At 43.1% G+C, this 19,828-nt stretch overlaps 2 long non-coding RNA genes across 4 annotated transcripts; both read right to left on the bottom strand.

The window, feature by feature from the left end:
* Positions 1-7,714: 7,714 nt before the first annotated feature.
* LOC135371416 (uncharacterized) lies at positions 7,715-8,964 on the bottom strand. Its single transcript, XR_010415605.1, has 2 exons — positions 8,867-8,964; positions 7,715-8,797 (listed from the first exon to the last, which is right to left on the bottom strand). It is a non-coding gene; the product is annotated as an uncharacterized LOC135371416 (long non-coding RNA).
* Positions 8,965-9,177: 213 nt separating this feature from the next.
* LOC135371415 (uncharacterized) lies at positions 9,178-10,606 on the bottom strand. Of its 3 annotated transcripts, XR_010415604.1 has the most exons (5): positions 10,222-10,606; positions 10,029-10,157; positions 9,789-9,841; positions 9,354-9,520; positions 9,178-9,260 (listed from the first exon to the last, which is right to left on the bottom strand). It is a non-coding gene; the product is annotated as an uncharacterized LOC135371415 (long non-coding RNA). The 3 variants fall into 3 exon arrangements; XR_010415601.1 differs by having other exon boundaries at positions 9,354-9,841; XR_010415603.1 differs by lacking the exon at positions 9,789-9,841.
* Between the last annotated feature and the right edge of the window lie 9,222 nt (positions 10,607-19,828).

Here is a 19,828-nt window from a genome sequence, read left to right as displayed (position 1 = left end):
CAAAGCATTACATTTGTGCAGATGGAATTGAAACGTTCCCTTTTGGTTTTCACACCTAATCATATGTATGCATCGGACAAGTGGAAACAAAGATGGAAGCATCAGGATGGTAAATGATGGAAAAGCCAATTACCATCAATATAGATGTTACCCTTTCTTTATTTCTTGTGTTTTTTTTCTAACAAGTGTTTAACACTAAAGGAGTGTTGATTGTACATATCTTCATTTGACTTATTCAGTGCACCTTTTCTTCTAACCTTTACTTCAGCACCTTTTCTCCTAAGTTTTTTTTTATGTGAATGAGAGAGTTGTCACTTCCTTAAATAATGAAACTTTTTTCAAAGTGTTTGCAAAAAAAGTGGAGTATGTACTTTGCAAAACAGCTTGTTTCAGTTCTCTTGTTTTCAAAGTGATGATGAAATTGTGACTGTATAATACTTTTCGCCATTTTTGTGAGCTGTCTGATGTAATGTATCCTACTTTCTTGCTAAGATGACTAAATAAAGGCTCTTTTCTTTTTAAAAACAAATTTATTCACTTTTAGAGTACACTACAACGTGACATATTATCTGTTTTTCGTGGTATCTGTTTACGCATAAGTATTGCTATCAATCTATCATTGAGTTTAAAGTTGGTGTGTGAGAACCTCCGAGTACACTCTTCAAGTAGAAACCCACAGCAGAGAAGACTACCTATATAGAGACAATAAAGTCCACATGCGGCTCAGCCGTATCCCTGAAGTCGTTTCCTGTTGTAGTGAAATGAAGATGCTGGGTGTATGAATTTGTAGAACTCCTTGTATAGTGGTCGCATTCCATAGCTATCGAAATAAGAAATGCTCCTATCGTTAGAGATATGGAATAGAGTCCAGTGTTCTCCCGGGGAAGATCTTGGAGCTGTATTCACCACATAAAGACCCGGTCCAGCTTTTTGCAATGCAATTTCATCGCGAGCGACAGTTCCACGAAAGCATGTCCTTGTGCAATGGTTCCAAGCAAAAGCTGCATAAAATTCCCATTCTTCCATTTTGATTCGTTTATACGAATTTAACGCGTCTGTCTTTGTTGATTTCCAGAACACGAGGTGTCTCGGAAACAAAGAGCACCGTGACAGCTTCTGTAAGGTTAGCAGCAAATGTCAATGTGAGACGAACATTAGCTTGAAGCACTGGACTTAGTGACTGCAGTTCCACATCCGGTGTGAGGTGATAATAAAGCATAAATGTCTCTTTTGCATATGCAGCCAGAGCTAGAGGTATATCCTTGCTCTTAAGTTTGTGAAGCAAATTCATGTATCCCTTTGCATAGATGTCTCGTTGAAAGTCGAAGTCGTCGGTGTAGTGTTGACCGCCAACGTCGAGCACTGCTCTTTTGAGTTTAAAATTTTCAAGCTTAAAAGGGTTCCGTTCTCTATGACCCTGATATGCTTCACTCTTGACCATCAATACGGTCAACTTAGAAGGAACTCGTTCACTATAGAGATCATCAAATATCACCTGAGATTGGTTTGGAGCGATTGTCCTATACTTAATCTCTAAACCTCGAAGAAGGTATGTGGCGGGTGTCCTTTGAAGTCTTCTTTCAATGCCAACGAGTACGCTTGGAGAAACCTGCACACGTCGGAGGTAGAGCACAATTCGAGAAAACTCTATTGTATGCTTTTCAGTCTCGCTGGGACCAGAGAGGAGCCTAAATTCGTCAGTGGCTTGTCTTAGCACCACTCGTATATCGGTGTTATTAAGGACAAATTTCTCTTGCTGACAGATGTCGCTAAAGATAGGAGAATAAAGATCACAGAGAGTTGATCCTTTGGTGCGTTTATAGCGTGCGAAAAGTCCTTTTGCTTCGTTGGGGACAGCAAAATTTTCAGATTCTCCCACTGGATCTGGTTCGTAAAGCATTGCAGACAGGGTGTGAGTTTGAGTAACATTGTTTGCATTTGTAACAATGTCCAAGTAAGAACGATAGGCATAATGTTCGAAATTACATACCAGAGTCGAATTAAGATAAATGTGGACATGATGAAAGAGAGAAGATGCAAATGCTTGTACAGGAATAACGTTGTCAGTTGTCACTGTACTGCCAGTTGTAGTCAATGCTGCATCTCCATTTTTACGCACAACTCTACATTGAATGTGTAAGAAACTCGACTGGAGATCAAAGAAGCCGCCACCGAGACCTGGAACATTATATTCAATCACACCGCTCGAGGTAGGTGCAGAAATGGGGAAAAACTCCCCATATTCTGACTTCTCCAGAGAAAAGTTTGTCGGTGGAACAGAAAACAGGTCCAACTGATTTGTTGTGCAGAAGCAAGAATTTTTATGTACTAAGGCGATGGTAGACATCTTTTTTTTCCTCAGGTGAAAAAGTCAACCTTTCTTCGTTTCTTCGTTGGTTTTACGGATCGATCAATTCTGTTGCCCTTGCTTTTATTACGTTTCCTACCCTTCCCTCTGAGTCTATGCAGCAACTTGTCACGAGTTGAATGGATGGTGCGACCAACCCCTTTCCTTAGTGCCTCTCCAAACGTTGTTCCCTGTTTCACTTCCTCCGCTATGTGACGTCCTGTGTCAAGAAGTTTCCGACCTACATAGGGCGCTACCTGTTTAGTCAGTATAGGTATAAACCGCTGCACCAACTCAGAAAAAAAGCCAGATCCAACTTGATAAAGAGGAGCTGAGTAATGTGACAATGGTTGATCTCGTTTACCGCTGCCGAAATGTGATATACAACAGGGTGTCTGAGTTATATGCATTTTCGAAAACGTAATGTTACTCCCACACGACCAGAACCAGCAATGAAGGGAATGAAATCACCTATCTCGTTTGCCAGTTCGATTTGAATGCTAGTCAGCTCCTTGGCAGTCACATATTTATAGTAAAGATTTGTGAAAGAGTAGGACATAACCTCATTCCGACTCTGCAGTCTAAATGGGAGAAGTCGAAGAAGGGGTGCGGTTATATCACCTACAGCTTCACTTTCGATGATATCGCTGTAAACGAAAATGTAATTTTGCGCTGGGAAGAGGCAGACATCACGCTGAGCAACTGTGAAACTGGAGAAGGTTGTTCGTTTTCCAAATCCAAGCATCAGAGCTAAATATGGGTGAAATGTAACGTAACCCTCATTGCGACGTTCCAGTTGACAAACTCCATTATAGGGATTGTAAAATATGAGACGAGCATCTTCTGGTAGGTGTAAGTTTGCTCGATATGCGTGATTTATCGCATCGGCGAGGTCCTTCCCTGACTCATAATACCCTTCTGGAACTTCGTATTTGGTTGTACGTGAACGGTACGTGATTAGGGTGACTTTCTCTTCAGTGTCCACCTGATATTTGAATACTTTTACTGGCTGCCCTTCATCCAATTCCGAAGAACCGATAATCTTTTCAGGAAGGCCAAGCTTAGCAGAGAGAGTTGAACTTAGTGGAAGTTGTATTTCATAATGACCACTGACTCGTATTATTTTGGCTTGGTTTTTGAAGTGTTTCGTTAGAAGTTGTTGAAAAGGTACAATAATGTTTTCTCCCGAAAGAAACTTAACTTGCTCTGTCGTGGTTACGCCACCGAAGAGGCTAGTCTCCGATATACCATTAACGATATCTGTGACATTATTAATTGCACATGGGATATTCACCTCCGCCAGAGCAACCTCCCACTTTCCATCTAATTGCACTGGCTGAGCTAGTTTAACTCTGAACTTGCTCATTGTGTTACTACGAAATACATCACTCGAGGCGTTTGACAGTAAGTTGACATAGAACTGACTCGCCATTATTTTTCTTTTTCTAAAATGAAAACAACATGATCGTGAGGAGTTCTTTTAAACCAAGAGCGAAGTCAAATGGGCGCGAAATTTAAAATTTGGGGGCGCAGGTAGCGCCATCTGTTGAACGGCGGTAAATTTGCTGGAAGTGCTGCCATGTCTAGATGAACGAACTCAACTCCCCATGACGCCACCTGGCGTAAAAGAAATCAAACAACCTCTCCACCCCACACAATTCTATTCTGATTAGCGACGCAAGTAAACATGTAGATCCCGTGGCCCAGTGGCTTAAGCTGCTCGTCTGTCAACCTAAAGGACCCAAGTTCGATTCCTAGTGTGTTTCACCATGACGTCGTTATTGTTACTTAATCTTATCATTGATATCATATCACTAAGATTAACTATGTGACGTCACTGATTAACTATCTTATCCACTGACCTCACTGATATGAGGGCGGAGCGGCTGCGGCTTGGAGTGACGTCATACGTCCTTGATGACGTCATTTCCTGTTTGACGTCATTTCCTGGCTGCAGAGTTAATCTATAGTACTACTACAATATATATTCCTAAGATCTCTGAAAATACCGGCAAGTCATCTTCAGGAATTTCTTTTACGATTACACAGCTTGCTGAAACTGTAAGGCCATCAATCGTGACACTTCTGACAGACATCACAGTGCCAACAAATATGCGATCGTCAGAAACATAGTTTTTTATGTGTTCTGGTACGTGTTCAACTAGCACCTCTCTTGTTCCATCAGTGGAGGTGACATGACTCATGAACTGCTTTGACCACACATACATCTGACCGAGTTGGTGCCTTCTGGCCAATGAATAGGATATGTTTTTGAAATTACGAATTTTTCTTGCAAAGTGTCTTTGAAATATTGATGTTTTCCTTCAAACCACATGCACCAGATAACTACAAGGGGACCATACATGCTGAGGAATCTCGGGTAATGCACAATATAATGCATTTTGCATGGTACGGACACTTGTGGAAACAGTGCTGTGAAACCTTCCAGAAAAGAAAATATGCAGCGCTCCAGATAAGTAACATACACTCGTGGTATGCGCTTGCTCATTATAATATCGACAATTTCACGAAATGCTGTATATAGTTGCCATGTCTCATCTTCGTGCGGAACACAATCTCCGATGTACAATGCTAGGTTCCTAAAAAGACAAAACCTTTGTGAAGCTGTACCTCTCATTACTCCTCCACTAGACAAAAAGTGCTGGGAGATTGGCTCAGGTTTGTTTTTCTTGTCACACTGGTCATAACGAAAATTTAAGATGCGCTCATTCAGTACATCAAGGATGAACAGTCTCTGTGAGATGAAGTATCTTATAAAGTGGCACAACACAAACGGTATGACACCTTCGTGCAAGTCATGCATTACGTCAGGTGGCAAGTGTTCAGTGGGATGAAATCCCTTTATGTGAACTACAGATGTTCTTTAAGGCCATAACGAGGCAACGTAGCAACACCCCCACGACGCATGTCCAAGTGGAACTTGTGGACTGCTGGAGTGCGCAACACAAAGTCCTGTTCTTTGTGTTTTGTTCGAATTTCATGATGTAGAGCCATGCAAATTGACAAATGTGTCCATGGTTAAAGCTTGCCTTGAACCCACCAATCCGATGGCTTGAAAGATTGTCACCTGAGAGGCAGAATACGCTACCAGTAATCTTTTTGTTGTGAACCGTGATACCTTCAGTTTCCAGGTGGGCAATATCCTGGTGCAGCCGTTCCAGTATTCTGTCAAGCCCGTACTTTTGAATGTGCTTTTCTTTACATAATAGAGCCAAATGGATGTGTGAAAGTTGTGCTCTCAAGCGTGATGGTACATTTAGCAAAGTATAGTACACAGCCATGAGCTTGTGTTTTTGTCTTTGTGCACCGATGGGATTGCACACCTCAAATTCATCAGTGTAAAGCTGGATGCACAACTTTTCCCGATCCCCACAGAAATACTCATGGCTTGCAAAGGCTGATGCATCAAACACCGAGCTTAAGGTGTCAGCAAACCTGCATGGGTCACTGGTGAGTGAATTGTCGAGCCATTCGACGTAGTGTCTCAACACCTCCAAGATGGGCACGTACTGGAAGCTTACTCGTGCTTCGCCAGCTTCATTTAAGGTCACTGTGGCTGGCTCAACATATGGAAGGGCACCAGTCCAAAAGCGTTCACGACCTTTTTTTGCCAAAAGTTGCCCCATTTCACTATTCGCAGATGGTTCTACATCACTACCTTGTGCAGAAAAAAGCTGTGGCCCACAATCATTGAAAAAATTGAACATGTCGTTTGCAATCTCGTTAAGCGTTGACTCTGGTACCTTCTTTGCTTCTTTCCATTTCAATAGGAGGATTGCGAATTCTTTCACAGGATATTGTCGTTCAGTGGTTGGCCGCAAAGTACTTGTGCTTGCAGTATTTGTGGATGGTAGATCAGCTGAAGCATTCTGTTGAGCCGATTGAGGGATAGCTGCTGCAATATCATCATCACTGCTCTCCATGTTGCCCACATGCTCAACGTTGGTATCAGGTTGCACACTAGAAGAATCGACGCATTGAGGTTGGTCACTACTGTGCATTTTGAGTAGTTGCTCTCGGAAACGAGACAACGATGTGTAGGTTCTGGCACATTTTCCCAGATCACGGCACAATTCCTCTCATAGCCATGAGATGAGGATAGGTGACGCAGCAGTGAGTTCAAAATAAATGCCCTGTGTTGGCATCTGGGGCACGGGAAGTACCGTAGATTTGGCATCTGTAATAAATTTAAAAAAAAGTTAAACTTGACGTATTAGGCTTCAGTTTCTTAAAACACAAATTGTAACAAAGCTGCTGACCAAAATAAATTAGCTTCCGCCCAATTATTGCGCTAGTTGACGGAAAAAGAATTATTAATCTTTCGGGTAGGGAAGACATTATCTCTTTATCTCTGCTAGTTCATTCCTGCCTGCTTTCGGATTCAGTTAGCTTGGTCTACCTTCGTCGCAAGGATTCCCTTTCACGTAAAGCTGTTAATGAACAAGATGGTAACTGTGCGTTCGTGCGTGTTTAGCTTATTGAGAATACGTACCGTGTCCTTCACTGCGGCTGGTTCGTTCTGCGGACGAACCTTGTCACATGGCTACGCAGAAATGTGTTGGAGGAGGTTGTCGGGTGGGCTTTTCCAGATGAACATCTCTCCCTCGGTTCTATCACTCATGACCCTTTACATCGCTTCACGCTTGGTTACATTAGGCTGTCACCGTTCTGCCAAGTTGAAAAGCTGAGCTTGACAAGACGTGAGAATGAAGCAATGATACTTTCGCGCACTCGGCGCGGTCTTGTGAGGCTGCCAGGAAAGACCGATTTTATTACTCCTGCTTTGTAACCTTCTTTGCATTGTTTTCCAGTTACGTAATTGATACCTGACTATAACATATCTAGTCAGAATTATGTTACAGCGAAATTGTGATACCAGTAAGAAACACGCAAAAAATAGGCTTATAGCGCCACCTACGAATACTTTGTCGGTGTGCGTTGTTGCTCCTTTGAGCTAACGTGGGGCAACGTGCGGCGGTTGAATTTGCACGCTTTGTAGGCGGCGGATACAAGGTACATATAAATGGTAGCGCAGCTTGCATTGGCCACCACGTCTTCAAGGGCGGCCATGATAAAGACCGTCAGCGCCATCCATCCGTTGCGGGGCACACTACAAATTTCGTCATAATGACGTCACCTGGACGTCACGTGGTACGTCACCGTTACGTATAGCACGGGGCGTGCCAGGCGCTCGCGCAGCGCGTTCTTTCCACCGCGATGCCGAGCCGCAGAATGTCACAATCGCTGTTGATAGCAAATCCAAGAGCAAAAGCTCATGAGCAATTTGTGAACAGAGATGAATTAACACTAGCGACATGCGTGCAACAAAGGACACAGGAGACCAGGTGGGGGCTTGCTTTCTTTTATCACAGGTAAATTCGCCATGGCATTGTAAACAGTATAAATACAGTATAAACAGTATTATGTAGTCCGTCCAACTCCAGTATAAACACCCACGACAGAATAATGTGCAATAACCAGTGTGACAGCCTATGTAGTGAATAAGCACAAAAAGATAATGTACAAATTCCAGCAAACATAGATAGGGCCCAGGACTATTGCTGTCCCCATGCACATCTGGAGCTTTCCACATATCTCTCGTACCAAGAAGGCGGAAGTGAACATATTTGCACTTTTGGGTCACATTATATGATACTTGCATGCTGTGTGGTGCTATGTCTCCCAACAGTTTTTGGCATTCGTAATGAATGCTATGGAGGAATTCGAAAGCACAAGTCCATTAGCTCAGTTTAGAAGTCTGTGATACTTTATCTTGCAAAACAGCCAAAATACTATCAGCTTCCAGCAATGACAACCTTGTTCAGAGCATACACACTGTTCATGACTACTACTTTGATTACAACAGCATTTTTGTATTAAAGGCATGTCAAAGCATTGACAATGTTTTCTGCTTCTGCTATTTTGTGCACATTTTGCTACGTGGTGTAGGTTTTTTAAGCTGCACAAAGTGCTTAGCCCTGCACATAACTGCACGTACATACTGGCAGTTGTGCACACAACTATCGAACTCAGCACATGATCCAAAATATAAAATTACGTACTAGGGATCTATGTAGACAGGTATACACTAAATGCATATCAAAGAGAGGGCAAACTGCTGATGATCCAAAATAGAAAATCCATGCTAGGAATCTATATACAAGGGGAAGCAAACAACAACTTTATTATGGGATGACGGCTGGGGCTTCCACACGGATACACCTAATACGTATCAAAGAATAGCAAACTGCTGAAGATTCAAAATAGAAAATGTATGCTAGGTATCTATGAACACAGGTGCTGAACACAGGGCTTGCAACTGGTGCACTTTCTTGCGGAGGTTATCCAGCTTGCCTTTTGTTGGCTGTGCTGGAGCTGCTAGACTACTGGACGATGGGCAATCTTTGGGGGGATGCCAGCCACTTCCACCTGCAAATGGTGATCAAAAAGCATTCACAAGTCTGCGGACTTCATGGCGGTAGAGTATTCGTCACATACCTCCTAAGTGCTGAGGTGACGAGACTGCACGCAGTACACCAGACGACGTTCCTGGCAGAGGAGTGACAACTGCAGCTAGTGGGGAGACAACAGTGCTCTGTGTTTACAAGGCTGGTGCGTGTTGTGCGTAGCTATGGTCCTGATGAGACAGATCACGCTGTTGCTGACTTTCTTCAGTACCACACTCTGATGAAGCAGATGATGTCGTACAGTTAGCCAACCCAACAACTACGTTACTCAAGTATACCTTCAGCATGGCAAGGATGACTCATCTGGTGAAGGTGTATTGCTCCTGTGCTGTCGTCATCGCCGGCTACCACAGCTTGCACACGTTCCTCCGTTGAAGGCCCACTGCTTTCAAGTCTGCTCTGATTGGCGTAGGCACTACTTCCTCCTGTAAACCACCAGTAGCACTCACAATAATTGCCTCTAGAGTTACAACATTTTCATGTGATAACTTGAGCATACCGACTTGTATTATACTTACCAACGCCATGCAGTGTGCGCTTCAATGTAGGAACTGCATCCCACCGAAGCCTTCCTGTGCGCAAATAAGCAACTGGTGCGAAGTGCTGGGAGCACAGGACCTTAGAGCGAATGGAAATTAGACTCGTATCCGCCTCCAGGTTGCAAAACTCCAGCCACGCCTTGTACCTGCGAAGCAGTTTTATTGTTGAAGAATTATGCAAAGCTGTGCCACGAAAACATGCACTAGCTACAGCAGCCTGACCCTGTATGCCCTACATTCAGAGTTAAAAAAAAAAGAAAAAATCAGCATGCAAAGCAAGCCATCAACATGCTAGCATTGGGTACATGTAAGCACATGCAGCACAGCCCTTTGTGTCCCGTACATGCAAACCGTTGCAAAACTCCTCGTTGAAAGCAGCCCAGCAGCCACATGCTTAAATATTTACATGTTTACCACCTCACTGTGGAAGGATGACCTATCCAGGGAGTGTCCATACAGACTGAAAGCTGGAAAACAGGTGATACCATTGAAACGCTATTAATCTTATGTAACTTGCACTATGTTCACTTCACCGCTCTCAATAAAACTCGGGGGGAGAGGTACGCATTTTACTTCAGCAAACACTGCACGTCCTCAACCAAGTGACTCAGCTCCGTTCTCGGCCGTAGACACTTATAATATATAGGAACTCACCTCAAGGGGTCCCGAGGAAAACGGTGGAAACTTATACCGCCCATAGTGTCATCGGCGTCACAGTTTCCTTTCTCCTTCAGGAGGCACCGCTTATGTAGCGCCTCGACATGGTGCGTCTCCCGGTAGAGCCTGCAGGAACAGGTTTACCGGCGTTCTGTTGTGTTTTACCATTGTTCGTGTGTGCCTGCCTTACCTTAGTTCTCCGAGAAGTGTCCCCTGTTTGACTTGGTGGTTTGAAATTGAAAAGACGACGATGAAGAAGAAAACGGCTATCAACAGTCACAAAGCGCGCAGTCAACGTACGGCAAGCTCGTAGCTAACAACATGCTGAGGGACAGGAACCGGAAGCGTACTCGGCTCTGTCTATAATCTTACGTATTACTGGCAGACCGGGCGAATTGCTATATTAAAAATATGCATATTGGATTAATACACACATTATTCGCGCCTCCGATCAAATTATTTTTGTTTACGTTCGTAGTTTGCCCCTCAACAACCACGCTCGCATGTGTATCATGAAGGGCGCAGTGTTGCTAACACAGATTTGGTATTTTTTCTCGCCTTCGCTACCATTTATATGTACCTTGGCGGATATATGTTGTGCGTTCATCACGAGTCAAACGTTAGTCGTTGAAACTACGCAGGTTCCAGAGCCTCGTAGCTGTACGAATGGCATCTCTCTCATGCCTTGTCGCCGTACAAAGCGCGCGGAAACTAACAGTACAAGATCCCCATCTCACCGCCCTGAAAGACGCTGTACGAGCATGCAGACTGCTAGCACCAGTTGTGAACTTGGACAGAGACAGGTTTCAGGTAATACACGTTTTCTGAGCATGTGTTTTCTGATTTTATGCCGGAGAACTTAATCGTGCGCGTAAAGATAACGGCTGCGTTACACGACGCTGTCGTACATTCCCGCTGTTTTCCAGTCCTCAACCGGAGATGCGTTTATCGTAAATTTTTCCCATCTTCAACAGGTATTCGACGACGTTTTCAAAAGAAACATCGACTTTGCGGACGATGACGTTATTCCTGACAAGGCAGAAATATTTGTGGTCGCCACAGTGAGTATCACATGTCTGTTCTTTTTAATGGAAATGCTGCCGGTTCGCGTTCGGTGATAAGCAGTACTCATGGTGTTCGTCAATCGCTGCGTATTGGCGGGGTACCTTGCTGTAACCTCACCAAGGGCAAAACCAACTAATTTATACGTCCCATTTTTACAGGAAACCCCAGTTCTATTGGAACCAAAAGAATCGTCATCAGGCGTTGTCCATTAATCAATTCTCACAGATTGGTGACTACCTGATTTTACGATTTTACTTTTCTGACGAATGTAAAATAAACATTGTAACCATGGTGAGTAAGACATGAGTTTGGGTGACAACGAAGAGAATATATGACACGCACACACATACATGCATGCATATGTGTGTGCGTGTCATCTATTACCTTCTTTGTTACCCAAACTCAGGCTTTATTCACCACGGACATGGGCCACCAGCTTGCCCGCATCTACAACATGTCGAAACACTGTAAACATAACAAATTTCTTCAGCTGCAGCGATTGCCCAAGTGACGATCGTGATGGCAGAGAGTACACATTTCCGGACTTCTGCAGGATGAACGTAAAGCTTGAAGAAGCCATACTGATACCTTCAGTACACAAACAAACCGTAGAGGAGTTGTACCAGTCGATGATTCGCTGCACACTGCATGTATATATTTTAAAACAATGTTTGACATTGATCATGTGCATGTCATCTGTATACAGGGTGTCCGGCAAGAAATTGTCAAAAAATCACTAACAAAAACTAGGGGTGATAAAAGCATGGGACTTGCTTTATGAGACTCCTGAAGAATTTTGCCACCTACTGTAATGATTTTCGTTAGTGTAATTAATTAGTGCAATTTCGCTAATTGATTTCTGAAAAATGCCATGGAAACGTCACATTTCTCTGTCGGAATTGGAAAAGCCATGTCTGGAAAAGCGTATCCCAGTCAAAATTAGTTGATATTGCGCACGTTTTTCAGAGAAAAATTGCTACCCGAAAAGCATCCACAATCCTATCGCAGGTTGAGCGCTCTTGCGGCCTTCACTTCGCCGCGGATACAAGCTCCGGCCTAGGGCCCTCCCTCTGCGAAGAAGGCAGAAAGAAGAAGCAAACAAAACTGGTAAAGAGAAAGAGTGAAGTAGACCGCAATCCTATTATCAAACAGATAAACGGAGTCACACATTAATACCCCTGTCACACGGGCATTTCGATCCTTCTCGAATCCGATCTGCATCGAACTTCCCGAGCACGCTCAAAGCAGCACAAAGCTTCCAAGAAAGGTAAAAGAAAATGAGAACAACCATGGTTTTGGACTCCGTAAGGAAGTTCCCTGACATCATGGACTTTAAAATAGTAAGTAATTGGGATACATGGAAACAGAAAACACAGGAAACAGGAAATACAGGAAACATACTTTTTTTTTTTACTTTCAGTTCATGCATGAGTTTGAACTGCTAACACAAAAGGACGCCGTGAAAGCAGTAGAGGACGCAATCTACAAAGTGCTGCACATTGTAACCAACAAAGACGTACGTTGTGCTCAAGATATCAGGAGTAGCATTCTGGGCCTCGACAGGTTCCAAGGATGTCAGAGGCGGAAGAAACGTAAGTAGCGTTTGCCTTCAGCTTGTGGTTCAGTTATGCGTGTGCAGTAAAGTGCAGCGTGTGCAGCAACACCAGAGGCTTAATTTTCCTCCTTCACATATTCTTATTAATTATTATTGGTTTTTAGGTAAAAACTAAAAATTAAAGCTTCTTATACATTCAAATACATGACCATTAAAATTGAAAATCTCTTGACATCTCGAATCCACTCACACATTTTCAGATATGACTTCTTGTCCCAGTTCCTCTTGTTTCGAATCATGATAGCTTCTACATATCTTCCTCAGTATTCAGTTTTCAAGACGTTTTCCCCTATAGTCCGGATCCTCCAGTAAGAGCCTTCTTTCCAGCAAAGCTATGTATTTTTTAGTACCAGCTCAAATCTAAGGTCTTTCTGGACTGGACTGTACTACTGCACTTCTGTATTACTTTATTTACTAAAGCTCATTGCTGCATTTAGTAGCGTCATGGACGGACCCACTTTCCTCGCCTTTTACTGTTCTTATTTCTAAAAGCTCTCCTGTATCAAAATATAGTGCACCTGAGAATCTGCCCGACTTTACCATTTTTTCTTCCAATAATGTTACCAACCATAATTATGGCAGTAGTAAAGAGTAACCTTTGCAGTATGCGTGTGACCTTTGACCCATGTGTCTGTATACACGCCAACATTTTTCAATGATACTAGCAGGGGCAGCGTGCCACCTTCATGGGTGGTTAGGCATACTTGGCGTACCTATTATGCAAAGCAGGCTTTTACATCCTAACTTCATCCTGCACGTGCAGTGCACAGAAAATATTAATGATAAAAAATTAAGAAAAGCAAATGTGCGAAAAAGCTATGCAGTCCGTAGTGTTCGCTTTTATCTTTCTTTTGATGGTGTTTCTATGCGGCTTTACACTGTAAAAAAATGCTGTAAAATTTACGGTCAGAATCCATTTTTTTACCGTAAAAGGAACAGGTATGCTACCGTAATTGGAAATACGGTCCAAGCAGTGTAATTAATACCAATGAAACATACCGTAAGTATTACGGTTATCACCGTAAATAAGATCGACGGTAGTGTGTCCGTAATCCTAATTACGGTCAAATGGCTGTAGATTTTACGGTAGTCCTCCATACTTTCACATTGGCTTCCAGTATCTCACATTGTGCTATACTTGCTGGGGACAGTTAATTTTAATAACGCCTAATAAATGGTTGATGGCTGTACATGTATACATACATATGGTAGCACAGCGTTTCTATGCATTGTATTTCATTAGATGCCAAGTTCATACTTCAATAACTTTCATATCTGCTGCTGTACGTACACACCTCGGCATGTCGTACAAACAGTGGACATCATTGTTTACCATATCGTGTGCTCTAAAGACAAAAACACACAAACAGACGGGAGCGTTTACTGTTCAGGGTATTTAATATGACAAAGTACACTTGTGCACCTTGTACTAGCGAGAGAAACGCAACGACACTGGGGCCCAGCCTCTACTACGAGCTCCTTTACTACAAAGGCTACTTACGCTGGGAACAGGATGACGAATTTCTAATATAAACAGAGATTACATAAACGGACAGAAAAATACGTGCCAAAAACAAACAGAACAGGGCTGAAGCGCGCAATGCTGCCGGCAGCAGTGTAGCCGCGTCGGCGGCACTTGCAGAACCAACGATGGCGAAGGGCGCACACATCGTATCGCCAACGTCACTTTCGAATTGACGGACGGCGTTTGCAAATGGCAACAAGGACGTTGGTGCACGTTCCATGTGTCTAAATACAGTGGGTTTCAGGTATGTATAAAGTGTTATTGTTTCTCAACACTCACCTTACATTGAGCCGTGATCCGCAGCGCACGGTTAATTATTGCACGGTTACGTCTTCCTTGAACATGAGAGAAATGCTGTTCTGAGGCTGGAACATTCCGGTAATTCAGAAGATGTGGGTTCGAGTCCTACAGCTGGCTAACCTTTTCAGTGACTTTCATCTTACGTCTGCCTTACTAGGCATAACGGAGGCGCCTCACGGAGCAGATTAGGAGTTCAAATACCGCTGGCGGAGCAAAAATAAACGTACTGTACTCCCAGAAGACGCGTACTTTCGCCTTATTGCACGCGAAAAGGAAAATGATCCCGTGTATTATTTCCAGGTACCGTTGCTTGAAGCTGCTGCCGGCTAGAAGAAACTGAGCATGCTCCGTGCGCATATGCCAACTGATGTAGCCTGGAGGTAATTTATCTTGCTGATGTGTTAGATTTACTTCATGGGTCCCACTTCGGTGCTTGAAGATATTGAATGCTAAGCCGTTTATGTATGTGAGCGTATGTACTTGTCGATGTGGTGTTACTTGAACGAGTTCGTGATTTTTGAACATGTTTTACGTGTTCTTGACTCCTGCCTCATTTGTTCGGTTCCAATCCGTTCCAGCAGAGATGGCCGCTTCTGGGCACACCATCCTTCCCTGCCAAGTCGCGTGGAAAGGCATCCAAGACACGCTTGGCCTTGGATCACTTGCTGAAAGAAGACCCAGGAGGGGGCATCTCTTTTGCATGGTTTCTCGTGACACTGAGTGAGCATTTCAATTTTTATCATCAATCAGTCTTGCATCACTTTATCGTTTCACTCCTTCACTCTGCATCAGCACATTTCAACCTAAAACTGATATTATCCTGGCTTATTTTCTTTAGCTGTGTGTATCGCTGTTCTGTAGTGACTGTCCCAGTCGAAAAAAAAAGGAATTGGTGCAATTTGACATTTTCCCATGCAAATCAATTGGAATTACAGTTGTGTTTTTGTCACCCATTGGACTGAAACCATTTGAAATCAATTGGTCCCCCATCACAAAGAACTGGCAAACTCAGGCTTACCAATTGGTCCCATACTAGCTAACCAACTCAATCCGAATGGTTACACCAAATGGTCCAAGTGGACTCAATAGGGTCTCCAATTGGAAACAAGTAGCCCTGCAGGGTCTGCCACATAGGGCTACAGCTACGGTTTCATCAGAGAATATCACACACGAGCATATGCAGGACGTAACAACTTGTTGTTTATTGTACGTTTCACGCTAGTCTTGTTGACTAGAACTGCTCAGAACAAAGTACTTTACAATGGTCATTTCCAAACGATAACAATACAACAGGTTTTTATTAAAAAGCCTTTAGCTATCTGGCGCAAGGCGATGACACCTCATAAGGGAGGTTCACATAAACATACATATCTGTCGAGTTACTATCACCCACCTTAGTTCGGATTTGAGAGCTCAGGAAATTCACAACTGTCATACATGGGCCGCTTGTCCTTTCTCATAACTCAGCTTGTGCACGGGTGCGAAGAGAAAATTCTACGCGTAACACAGCTGCTCACGACAGGGATACAATTATGTTCGCGTTCTTACACGGTTTGAAAAACCAGACGAATCGCTTCATTCACGGATCTGCACAATCGACGCGACTGACGCCAACGGAAACTTGTTCAAACAGATTCTGGGATGATGCCGATGCGCTGCGTCAGACATGACGATGAGAGCACCAAAGTTTCGGTTTCAAACTGAAGTGAAGACAGCGAAAGCTTTACTCGTGCGATGTAGAACCACGAACTTTCTTTGCCGCTATCATTTTATATTCTATCCAGCTGTGGCGATGAAACTTAAGTTACGCATTTTCTGCTATTGATACCGAAAAATCTCGCAAATCTCACTAATCCTTACAATATAAAATACTGTTGCTTATTGGTAGCATTAATAGTTTAGGTACACATGCGGCTACAATGCAGCACTGAGGCGGGACGAAGGGCGGTTAAAACAAGGAGACAAACGTATCTGCAAACGTTTGTCTCCTATATTTCCTGTACTAGGGGTACTCCTTTTGTCACTAACAACCTCATCCCAATTTTGCAGATACGTTTGTCTCCTTGTTTTAACCGCTCTTCGTCCCGTCTCAGTGCTGCATTGTAGCGACATGAACCTTCACCAACTCCCCCTCTTCCTCCCTTAGGTACACATGCACTGACAAATTGTATTGAAAATACTGAGTAACATCACTTACTCTACAACTCTACATTGGAATCAGTTGCCAACTGGGCCAACAGTTGCTAATTGTCTGCCAATTGGGCGGATCAGGTGGAGACGGAGAGACCAAATGGAACTGGAGTTCCCAATCAGAACGACCAATTGGACCCATGATGTCCAATTGAGTGTCCAGTTGGAGTGCATGAAACCAAACGGACCGTCCAATTGGTGCTCAACTACCAACTTCACAGTCCATTTGGAACTGAACGATCCAACAGGTTTTGACATGGGACCTGTTGGGTCCCATTCGAACCAATTAGAAATTCCAACTGGACCATTTCCTTTTTTTTAGACTGGGGTAACACATGCTTGTAATGTTCATAACTTAAATGTCACACCTATGTCTACAAAGGTAGAACCTAAGGAGCCGGTGTCCCAATTGTAACTTCACATGAAAGGGTATTTTGTTGGGTTGGCATGCTGCTTGTCCACCGTTGAACATTAGCATTCCTTTGCGATTGAAATCGCGCCTTTTTACCCACTTAGAATTTGCGGCAATAAGTGCATAGCCTGCTGGATAACGTTCGTTGTCCCTTTCCTTATTTTTTGTCGGAAACAAAGTCGTTCAGTAAAGCTGGCTAGTACATGTGGCTGCGTATCTTAATATATTGAGAGCTTCTGTTTCTCCCTAGCAGTAAGAAAGTGTAGTACCCTCTCTAACGCTGGTGCACTGCGATGCTGTGCTCTGCTCTTCATAGTATTTATTCCTCCAGAATGCAAGAAGCATTACAGTAGTAAAGAAAGTGCACTTTGGTCACAATATTGTTATACTGGTGCGACGTACTTGCAGTATGCTGTTTTGAAATTATTAGTGGGTAAAATGGATGCGAGGCAAATGGTGAGGTGGTTCCAAACATGATTTGTGCGCGGAACAAAGAAATCAGTGTTAGATTCAACATAGAAATTGTGTGCTTTCTCTCCCTTTTTTTCGGTGATGAGTAGTACAGGTGCGGGTGCACGTGGCAGTATGAAGGACATTAAGGTGCAGCGAATTTATGTGGTACATATTTTATGGCAAAAACACAGGCGCGCAATTCTCTGCTGCATGGTGAGATTAGTGCAGTGATTTGCTATAAACTAACCATCTCATTCCTGCATACATCACCTGTGGCACAAGTCATAAAAAGTAAAAATATATACTTGCTTCACCGACGGCATTGCTGATTCTTTCATTTAACACATAACTTGTGATTGGAACTACCTGTTGAATTGCTTGGCATGTATTGCTTGGTATGTATTGCTTGGCTTGGCTTTCCTGGAATAATCTCAGTGACATTTGTGACTGAAGCATGGTTATTTTGTAACAAAAGATATTCTTTTTTACAACAATTTGAGAATACATCTGTAATGACAAACACTCTAACGGCATTGCACCTTCACACAGTCACTTCACACAAAATCATCAGTACCTAACAAGATTTAAATCAATATATGTACTATCCAAATATGAGTGATTTAAGGTCTTTATGACCAATATAAGACCTTAAGATATTTCTTCGCCTGTATTGGAAAGTACTCAGCCAGCACCATAAAGTTGTCTGGACTAGTGCCACCATACTGAAGTGTAATGTGCAGAGGTGTGTGCATGTGGAGCTGCAATGGTAGCAACTGTCGTACTACATATCCTGCATTTTCTTTCTTACAGGAGTATACCATGTATCAGCCCTGCAGGAGCAGCAAGCTGATGAACAGAGCCACAACCTACGAAGAAGTTCTGGGGATTGTTTCGAAAACAGCAGAAGTGTAAGGGAACATTTTACTTGGTAACCAGATACACTTAATGTACTTTGGAACTCTAAGATGTTGTTTTGATCGCTGCAGATTCAACACACTTTTTTTCCACCCTTTCTCTGTATGTACAATAAATGCTCGATCCTCTACTCTATGACTTGTGTCACACATTAATGCATGACTTGCAATTTCATTAAAGGAAGACACACACAATTACACATCCTACGGTGTTGTTCCCACATTTGTGGGAATCAATGCACTCCACACTTAAACCAAACGCCGACTCTCTCAGGTACCCGTGAAAATTACGGGAAAGAGCCGGCAACATTGCTGCCATTAAAATCCCTGTAAATTTTACAGCTGCATTGTTTGTAAAACACCATAATTTTCACGGGGAAAAACCAGCATTCGGGTTACATGAAAATTACCGTAAATTTAACGACAGTAGTTCTCCCGAAGTGGCCGTCATTTTAACGGGAAACGTCCGGCAACATAGCTGCCATTAAAATATATACGTAAATTTTACGGTAGTTTTTTTTACAGTCTAGGTAGCGTTCTGGCAGTTTGAGTTCAGATCGGAAATGCCACAACATCTCACTTAACAAACACTGTAGGAGTTAACCTAAAACAAAGGCACCATCAACAAGTAACAAAAGCAATATAAAAGTGCGCGCCATTGACTCCATGTTTTTGTCATGACTACTTTTTTATGATAGCTGTTTAGACACGATTATGGAAAAGCCCTGTAGCATAACACCACCTTATTGCCATTGTGTTCGTCAGCTGCTGGTAATATCCAATGGTACTTATATGTTGTTCTTTCTGTCACACAGACTGCGAATGCCCCGCCAACACCCCATATCTCATATACTGGGTCATCTGTGGAAGAAGGCAGCATGCTCAAGCTTGCTGTGGAAAACGTCCCCCTTTACCATGTTGTTGAGGGAATGGAAGGAATCTCCAGCATTATCTCGGCATACTGGATATTCAATGCGACCTATTGCCAGCAGCACTTGAAGACAATACGTTTTTTTTTTTAATGTAGTAGGATTCCGGGCAACGCCGCTTTGCAAGCCTGTAGTGTCATTTCTGAAAAAGTACAATGCGCTGCGGTAATAGCCATCTTTTTCGACAAACAGCAGCCAAGAAACTTTACCGTGACAAGCACGTAATTGCAAATTTAATCTACGGCATTTTGTCCAGTGCATGGCACAAGCATGGCTATTACTGTGAGGTGCGGTAACTCTGAACAAAGTCATGTTCAGCGCATAGTTATTGTATCGCATTCAATCAAAATGCATTCAATCAAAATGCATTCAAAACAGAGTGCCTCAGGAACGA

Source organism: Ornithodoros turicata, unplaced genomic scaffold (genome assembly GCF_037126465.1).
Source record: "Ornithodoros turicata isolate Travis unplaced genomic scaffold, ASM3712646v1 Chromosome11, whole genome shotgun sequence".
Lineage (NCBI taxonomy): Eukaryota > Metazoa > Arthropoda > Arachnida > Ixodida > Argasidae > Ornithodoros > Ornithodoros turicata.
The sequence above is the reverse complement of the archived record's forward strand: the minus strand, read 5'-3'. Positions and strand labels throughout refer to the sequence as shown.